Source organism: Silene latifolia, chromosome 9, assembly GCF_048544455.1.
Source record: "Silene latifolia isolate original U9 population chromosome 9, ASM4854445v1, whole genome shotgun sequence".
Classification (NCBI taxonomy): domain Eukaryota; kingdom Viridiplantae; phylum Streptophyta; class Magnoliopsida; order Caryophyllales; family Caryophyllaceae; genus Silene; species Silene latifolia.
In genome coordinates this window covers 76,874,532-76,884,219 of record NC_133534.1, presented here as the reverse complement: position 1 = coordinate 76,884,219, position 9,688 = coordinate 76,874,532, and the positions used below count along the sequence as shown (strand labels likewise).

Below are 9,688 nucleotides of genomic sequence, written 5' to 3'. Positions count from 1 at the left end.
TGAAAAAAAATCGCTGCTTTCATCGTCTTGTTTAAATTCTCGAAATACTGAGGGTTTCAACTCCATGAATATCCATTCCATATTTCTGGGCCTTCGATTTTATTAGTCCGTTTGTTGGTTCTGCATTTGAAGAATGCTCTGCTATTTTAGAATTCTGCATTTACTTGAAGAATTCTCAGCTATACTCCGTATATTGTTTCGGAAATCGCGGGTTCAAAAACCACTGTAGACAATTTTTTTTTTTTTTTTTTGGAAAAGTGTAAGTTCTCATTAAGTTCAAAAATATCAGTACACTTTTGCTAAGTCCTCTTAGCTTGCATTCACCATTAAACTAAAAATAGACTACTCATCCAATTGTTAACATTTCGAATTTTTGATTGAGGTCTAATACATCAAACTCGCATTCTAACTTCTTCCTGACACTTCCTCACAACAATATCTGGGGTTGGCATCACCCCTTCGATTAAGCACTTGTTCTGACGAGTCCACGGTGATACATTAAACTGGCAGGATCTGCAAGCAATGATTTTCTTAAATCAAGTTTATATTGAATAATTCAAGTTAAACATATATGGAATTGAATCACCAAAGGTATGTGTTGGTAGGTGTTGGAGTTGGCTGGTAACGCAACGAGGAACAAGAAGAAGAACAAAATAATGCCACGACACATACAACTGGCTGTACGAAATGATGAGGAGCTGAGCAAGCTGTTGGGCCAACGGGGGTATATTGCCAAACATTCACACCAGACGCTTTTGCCCAAGAAGCAAGGTGGTAGTAAAGGGGATATTGGGTTGCGTCTCCTATACAAGTAAGCTGTCAGTCATTCTCAATTTCTCGCCCATGTTTCCTTTTTTTTCCCTTTCAATTAATCTATGAAACTGGGACTTAACTTTGTCATTTACAGATAGCAAATATGGAGTAGTGACTGAACAATAATTTTTGGTTAAAATGAAGTTCTCGACTTAGAACTCATGTTGAATTTTTTTATCGTCAGGATACAAAAGGTATTGTGTTCTGACTGAAAGATAGTCACTAGTTTGTTGATTTGTGTACTAAGAGTGAATCAGTGATTGACCTAATAAGATGTTTCTTTTGGACTTCCTTCTATGAACGGTTTAATTATATGATAGTTTGCGTCTGTAAAAAATTATGCGAGTTTCGGCTTCTCAGTGCTGCATATTTATGAAAATGCAGCGGGTATGTTCAATTCCACTCATATGCACTAAATGAAACACTGACATATTTATGTGTCGCCTGTCATTGTATCTTGTACCATGGGTGGACTGGTAGAGTGGCAGGTTTAATCAATGTTATTGATATATCCCGTTTATGATCGATGCCAGGTCAACTTTGATCGCCATGCTTCAGTCCCTACATTATTTTAAGAATGGCATGAATATTGTCTCTGGGACTAAGGTCAAGACACATTTTGCTAGACCTGATTGAAGGGCTGTTTTCAGGCATGTCACTATCAAATATACTGATCAAAGAATTGGTAACCATTTCTCTTCTAACATTGGATATTTGTATGGAAATATGAATTCAAAAGGGGGATTGGTGTCAGTTTTGAGTTGCATATGTACAGTTCATCTTGGTTGTGCAAACTTTTATTTTTGTTTTTTATACTATAAACTATAGAGTACTAAATTAGCAGGTTCAATGACCGCGTCTTATCTTGGATGTAATCGAAGGCTATATGCGTGAAAGATGTTAACTTGGCACGACTGATTCTTGTTCAAGAGCAATGACAACAAAATGAAAGTGTACAAGTTTACTAGCTTATTGTTCAAGAGCAATGACAAAAAAATAAAAATATTTCCTCTGTTTTTTCGTTTGGATTGATGCTTTTATGCTGTGCACAGCTCCTGTGCAAATTCATTTTAAACTTGTAATTTTAAAGATCTTTTCTTTATTGATTTAAGGATTTACCACTTCTTTTTTTCACAGGTTTCCCATTTATGGCTCTTTTGAATGCCAGTCCAATACAAAATGTCAACATTATTCATTCGCTATGAGTAAGACTCTTTTGATGCCTTTAATGTTCGTTTGTTTCCGTCACAAAGTGGAAGTAAGTCAAAACTAAAAATCTTCTTATGAAGCTATATATCTGGTATAGAAGTCGATGTTGTTATTGGAGCTTCAGTAATCCAAGTTCCTTGATAATTATGACTTCTTGATTTAATTTGTTTGTAGGTCATTTTTGGAGTTCATTGGTAGCTGATGCGAAGATGATAAACAAGGCAAATACTAGGACTGAAAATCCAAAAATACGAAACACAAGATTGCGGAAAAAGGTACATTACATTTTTTGTTTATATTTGGTAAATGCCTTGTAATCGCATTTCGCCTCTAACACATAACTAACATCCAATAATTTATGCAAACTTAGTAAGATGACATGTTTGCTAACTTCAGCATAATGAAATTACATGGTACTCCAACCAAGCGAGGACTTTCAGTATTCTGTTCAGATAAACAGTTATATTAAACAGTTATATGCAATGTTTGTAGATGATGAGAATAAGAAATGTTTTTTACGGAAGCACTATGCAGAAATATCTGATATCGATATAAGTACATGTGTATAACGGTAAGCACTCGCAGAAATTCTCAATAAACAAAAGTTATATATTTGCTGGCAGATATAGAAATAGCAAATGGGTCACTTGAGCTGTCAATATTATTTGCATAATCCAAACGTGAAGTATTGCTTCATTTTTTTTTCTCATCATGACCTTTGCATCAATTATATAAGTACACTAACTTCTTGTGCTATTTAGTTTTTGGGGCAATTAAGTATTAAGGATAGTTAATATTATTATTTGTTTACATTTAACAGGTTGGCAAAAGTATTTAATAGACCAGCTAAGAGAAACATGAGAAGAGGGGAACTTCTAATCCAGCAAAAAGATGGGAGCAATAGAGTAGATTACTAGATGATCTTTTTGTGTGAAATTGTATCTAATTTAATTTACATGTTTCCCTTGGAACAAAATTTTTAGAGTGAACGCCTACATTTGTTATTACTACAAGGGTGTTTTGAATGCAGAATTATAGGTCTATTTAATTCATCTCTACGATTTTATTAAGAAATCAAATTCTCAAAAATCTAATAGCCGAAATTATACCGTGACAATAAGAAATGTCAATATATAAATGGTTGACGTCTAATTCTGTCTCGTCGAGTGACACATAAAAGAATTAATAGTCGCTTAAGACGCTTAAAAGCGTCAAATTTGTTGACAAATAAAAGCGTCAATAGTCAATGAAGACGCTTAAAAGCGTCAAATTTGTTGACAAATAAAAGCGTCAATAGTCAATGAAGACGCTTAAAAGCGTCAAACTTGTTGACCCAAAAAAGCGTCGACGGTCATTGAAGACGCTTAAAAACGTCAAATTTATTGACAACTAAAAGCGTCAATAGTCCATGAAGACGCTTAAAAGCGTCAAATTTGCTGACAAAAAAAAGCATCAAAAAATAGTGACGGCCAAAAAATTGACGCTTTCTTAAAGCATCGATAAACAAAAATTTGACGCTTTAAAGCGTCGAAAAACGCTTGAAAAAGCGTCATTAATGCAAGGCATGTGTAGTAGTGAATGTTCCTTACATTGAAAATTTCGATTTTATGGGCACAAGTAAGGTCTCCTACCTTCACTTGTTCTTGAGCTATAATGAGTATTAGGATGATCCTCCAAAGACTTCAAGTATAGAAGTCACTCCTCTTGATTGCACCCAAGATTATCCCTTATCCCCACTAAATAATATTTGCTAGATATTTGTTTAGTAGTTTACCTTAAAATTGATTACTAATACTCATATTTTACACTAATAATATTAGTAATCTCATTGAACAATTTGAATCAAACTTCTCAAGTTTTTGGAGGAAAAACTATGAACAAGAGAGAGGTTTTGCATGTCATCTTTTATGGAGAGTAAAAATAAGAACAAAATAATGTCCTCTCTCTCCTTGGTAGTACCGGCCAAATGCTCTTATTTAGAGCATTTTGGTCTTCTCCAAAAATCACATGCATATTCTATTTTGTGTAGGTTATAGGCTTAGCTACTTTAAAGTTGTGTCATAAGTTGTTGGAGCATCTTTCCAACAACTAAATGACAAAACTATAAAACTCATCCATCCTCTTATATGGACGGTACATATGAGTCATTATGGTCCATTTTTGTCTTATAATATTTGTCCCACAAATGCTTATAAGTCTTATGTTTAATTATCTTACATAATTAAATATTAATTTGATCATACAACAATTATGACACAAATTAATAAACATATATTCACTCAACTTATTGAGTAATATTTTATCATTATATCAACATATAATGGATCCCATAATAGCTAGTTAGTTAAATTTACAACCTCTTGTAAATGTAAATAACTAATTACCTCTAACTCGAAACATTTATAAAACCTCAACATAATTTAGTGAATTAACATATTAATCCACTAAATATGATCCTATTTAATCACATTATAATAAGATACATATTTCCTCTCATTAAAAATAAATTGTTCATTTTTAAGGAATTAATCAACTTGTATCGACATACAATTAATTAACTTTATAGATAAGGGCATCATCCTTTAAGTGTGACCTTAAGGGATCAACTGACCACCACCGTCCCACGACAGTAACGTCAAACTCTAGCAAGCCAATCGTTACCGATTAATGTTGATCAGTTGACTATATAATTGAATCATCCCTTACGTATTCTTTATATGAGATTTAATTATGATATTAAATCATGTGATCGCACTATTGTTGAGGACACATTTCCCAACATAAACTTCATACTGGTTTTATTTTCCTTAAAAAAAGTATTTATTAATCAAACACTCTTTTATTCTTAAGTCAATATTATGTTAACGAGAATTATTTGTTGGCCATGCGGCAGATATAAAATCTTAGACATGAACGATATACTATATATATGTTTATATTCCATTTTATTGTGAAATTTATCACACATTATTTTAATATCCGTGCAACGCAAGGGCAAGAAAACTAGTTAATATACTAGTTTAAGAGATAAGTCTTGGGTGCAATCTAAGGAGGATCTCTACTTTGGGATTTTGGAGGATCATCCATCATATTGACCTCAAGAACATTTTTATGAGTAAAATGAACTTTTATTCACTAAAATAAGTTAACCTTCACTACTGGATGTGGTATTTTAGTATGACCTCACATGAATAGTTTATGTATTGCATGTAAAATATCATATTAATGTGATTAATATTTCATGATTTATGAATTTTTAGTGTAAAATGGCATAAATAGAGGTTAAAATGACTAAAAATGGTTAAACGTATTCTCTGATCTTGAAAATTTTATATGACCTCATATGCATAATTTAGAAGTAGTGTGTAAAATATCGTATTAATTGGATTAAGATTGCATGATTTATGATTTTTATGAGATAAAAATGGATTAAAAGAGGTAAAATGGTTAAAAATAGTTAAATTTCGAATTAGGCCATGAAACTTTAATATGTTGTCACATGAATAATTTATAGAGTGTATGTAAATTTCGAGATTAAATGATCTCATTTAGCATGATTTATTAATTTTTAGTGTAAAAATGGCATAAATAGTGACTATTTTAGCATAAATTGCTAAAACAATATGCATGGCATGAGAAAATTATTTTAGATTGAATAAATATCCCACTAATCAGATATAAAGTTATAAAATTTATTGGATTGATTTTTGTATACTTTAGATGTTTTATGAGATAAAACCAATAAATTGCAACTATATTTTCTCAAAATTAATTCGAAAATTTTAACCATGATTTTTGACATTGTGAGTGTCATGGAATTATTCCAGAATGTTCAAAAATTTAAAATTCAAATTTTGAAATTATTGTAATTTAATTTGGATTTATTTCATAAATGTTATGATTCTAAGGTCAAAAAAAAAATGAGCATAAAACTTAAATCAAGTTGAATTATTGTCAAAAATTTAGTGATGACTAATTTTTGAGTCCTAAGAGTGTTTGGATAATTTACTTGAGCTTAGATGTGATTTAAGTGTTAATTGTGATTTAAAGAAGTTATTATCACGAATTTCCATAAAACCGGGTTATATATACGATATAAGTTAAATAGGGCGATTTGGCACTTAATTTACATGCATTGCCAAATCGCCATTAACAACAACATGCATATCATATCGAGTCATCGACCGTGTCAATTACAATTATCGTAGTTCACCGCTTTAGTTCATTTAAAACGTGATAGATAATAAATTGATAAGACCTCTCACTTTTAATAATTGAAAATTAGCCTTACCAAATAGTAGAAAACATGAATCCCAATTTCATAAGGAAGTATATTCGGCTCACCGTGGCACTAAACTTGTTACGTTGGGTAAGTGGGTAATAAAATGTTATTACATCGAAATTTGGATTGAGCTCAACGGAAGTATTCGTGACCATAGCCTCATGTGTTCCGAACTAAAGATGAAAATTAGAGTAATTTTTATCGACCGAGAGTTCTAGAAGTAGAATCGATTAAGAGGTTAATCCACCGAGTTATATTAATAAGGGATGACCCAGCTCACCGTACCCGTATTAATATGAATTTGGATCTCGGAATCATTTATAATAGTTGGGTAGAGGTCACTATATATAATACCCCGTAATTTAATATTAATTAATGAGAATAATTTATGTAATTTAAATAATTAATTAATGAGATTTCTAATAATAGTTGCGAGACATACGTTAATTAAATAATAAATAAATAAGCAAGTCGGGAATTGGGTTTAGCTAGTAATAAGCCTTGGGCCGTGTGTTGTGAATAAATGGGCTGATTATATTAGGCCTAGCAAGAGTAGTAGTCGGGATTTAAAGCGGAATTTAATAATATAATAATAAATTGGTAGTTCCTATAATAATTAGAAAAGGCAATAATTTCCTAATTGGTCTCATATACTCCCTAAACCTAGTCTATAAATACTTAATAAATCTGAAAAGTAATTCATAAAGGAAGAGGAAGGGAATTTAGAAGACGGAAGAGCGATTAGCGATTAGCGATAAAAAAAGGTAAGACCGTCTCACAATTTAATGTATTGATTTTGTAACTAATATAACTCGTAAACTAGACCATCATAGGGCTTGATTTGACCGTGGCCTTGACCGTGGGACACCAGGGGGTTGGCCGGACCTCTGTTTGACCGTCGTTGACCGTGAGGGGTGGGGTAATTACTGGGTTTTCGTGGGTGTGTGGGACACGTTGAACCTGACTTTTCGACCCTTGTTGTGACTCGTTTGAACCCGAACCTTGAGTGGTTGGCTTGTGGTGGTTGGTCGAGCCTAATGGGAGGTCAGGGGTGGTTATAGTTGGTGCTTTGGGTGGTGCCTCGCCGGAAATTCGTTTGATGTTTGGTCGTTGTGTAAAGCCATGATCTTATACGGTTTTGACCACCGTTTAGTCACACGGGGACTTAACCGGAGCTAGGGTTGGTACTGGGGTGATGAGTTGACCAAAGTGGTGGCTATAGGGAGGTTAGAGGTTGATCGTGGCGTGGGTGGTTGCCGGAGTTACGCGGAAAGAGGGGAAGAGCAGGGGACGATTTTGTGCGTGCGTGGCTACCTTAAGACGGGTTTTGTGGCCGTGCTAGTGGCTGTACCGGGGAAGGGAGACCACCCCTAGAGTCACCGGGGGACAGAGGTGTCAGCGGTGGTGGCCAGAGGTTGTAGTGATGGCCGTGGTAGTGTTGGCGAGGAGTTTAGTATGCGGTGTTGGTTTATGTCGGGTTTTTGGTAATTGGTAGTGTTTGTGGTCGTTGTTGCTAAGGCGTGTCTTGATGGCAGTGTATGGTGGTGGTTGCTGGTGTTTGGACCATGGATGGGTTGTTGGCAGGGGAGACTCGTGGTGGAGCTGGTGGCGGGTGGTTATAATTCTCGGGAATGGGTGTTAAAAGAGGGGTGTTTGTGGGTTGGTTTTCACGAGTGTAGGGTGTATTAATGTGTAATACGGGTGACATGGGTTATGGGTATTATTGGGTTTTATTATTAATTATAAAAGACGGGTCATGTGTAAGATCGTACACGAGAAAATAATTAATGTAAATAAATTATAATCAATTAAATTATGATAATGTATTGGATAATTAATAATTAAATTATAAATATATTATTCATCTATAGGTGACGGACTTGTGGAACGGGTTTGTTGAAGAATATTTTTAGTAGATTGCATTATGCGGAATTGCTTGTCAGGTAGGAATTTCCTACTCAACTCGGGTTTTTATTATTAAGTGAATGGATGTTTAAATGTGACGGTTGATGAGACTAAGATTAACAATTGTGATTTATTATTGGAATAGAGTATCTGAGTATGTTAAATTGTTGGTTGAGCAGTAAGACGGGATTGTCATTGAGTATTGGATTGTTGGAGAGTTGATTATTCAGTTGAGCATAACACGGAGGGTGTTACTGCCAGTTGTGCATAGCGAGCAATTGTTAGTGCCAGATGAGCATAGTAAGTAATTACTACTGCCAGAGATAGTTGTGCATAGTAAGTAATTACTACTGCCAGGTGAGTATGGTATGCAAGTACTACTGCCAGTTGAGCATAGCACGGTGTTAAGGGAGTTATGCTACTGCCAGCGACGTAAGTGAATTGTACGGATGAAGCGATGAGAATTTGAAGGATGTTTATTTTGGTTGGATTATTATTATTGTTGTTTAGTTTATTCCTACTCAACCTCGCGGTTGACTGTGTATTCGTAAATACCTGCGGTGAACCGTTTTATGCGGAGCAGATTTGACAGGTACTAAAGATTAGCTGACTTGGGAGCATTTGGGACGTGAGCTTGACTTGGACCATAGTTGCTGTCTAAATTACTTGGATTAGTTCATCACCTTATTTATTTCCGCTGCGAGTTGTAAATATTTTATATTAAGTTTTAGTTGGTCAAGTTGTAATGAATATTTAATCATTAAGTTTTAATATAAAGTACTTTGGTGAGTTGGACTTTGTTATTCACTACCTCGGGAAACCGAGATGGTAACAGTTCTATTTATTTGGGAATGGCTAGCTAAAGGCTCCTGGGTAAATGAGGGTGTTACAAAGTGGTATCAGAGCAAAACGATCCTCAGGCCTAACCAATGAACAATAATGAACATAGGATGTGTCTAATAAAATGAACCTGGGTAGAAACTGTTAGGAGCCCACTTAAGGCTTGGGATGAGCTAGGGGCCCCCTCACACCAAACTTCTGGCCCTTTCAGTTTTGAACCGGTTACCTTGAGAGATATCAAAGAGTGGGGTACTTTAAAATGAATATAGTTTATTTTGTCGTAGGAGTTTTGGTTGCTTTGTTTGAATATTATTTTCATTGATGACTGATGAGTTTACGGGACGTAACCTTGATTTTAAGGGGTGTGGAATGGATGGAATGAGGAGTTGATGTTGAATTGTTTTTATCATGAGCATGAAAGTAATTATAAATTGATATTGATTATGTGGTTGAACGTTGTGTGATAGTAGAATCATGTCTAGTGATATGCGGTTGTGTGAATCCCAAAGCCATGTTATTTAAAATATATTATGAAATGATTAAGCTTGTGATATGAATACTTTAGAATATATACTAGTCGTGTGTGAAAGTTTATCGACCAAGTTGTGTTGATATAGGAACCAAGAGGGTTATCGAACT

General features: G+C 34.3%; 1 long non-coding RNA gene across 3 annotated transcripts; it reads left to right on the top strand.

Moving 5' to 3' along the window:
- The first annotated feature begins 567 nt into the window (after positions 1-567).
- LOC141598180 (uncharacterized) lies at positions 568-3,095 on the top strand. Of its 3 annotated transcripts, XR_012523300.1 has the most exons (5): positions 568-1,007; positions 1,347-1,498; positions 1,951-2,018; positions 2,197-2,297; positions 2,843-3,095. It is a non-coding gene; the product is annotated as an uncharacterized LOC141598180 (long non-coding RNA). The 3 variants fall into 3 exon arrangements; XR_012523301.1 differs by lacking the exons at positions 2,197-2,297; positions 2,843-3,095 and having other exon boundaries at positions 569-811; positions 908-1,007; positions 1,951-2,190; XR_012523299.1 differs by lacking the exons at positions 2,197-2,297; positions 2,843-3,095 and having other exon boundaries at positions 569-1,007; positions 1,951-2,190.
- Positions 3,096-9,688: the final 6,593 nt, after the last annotated feature.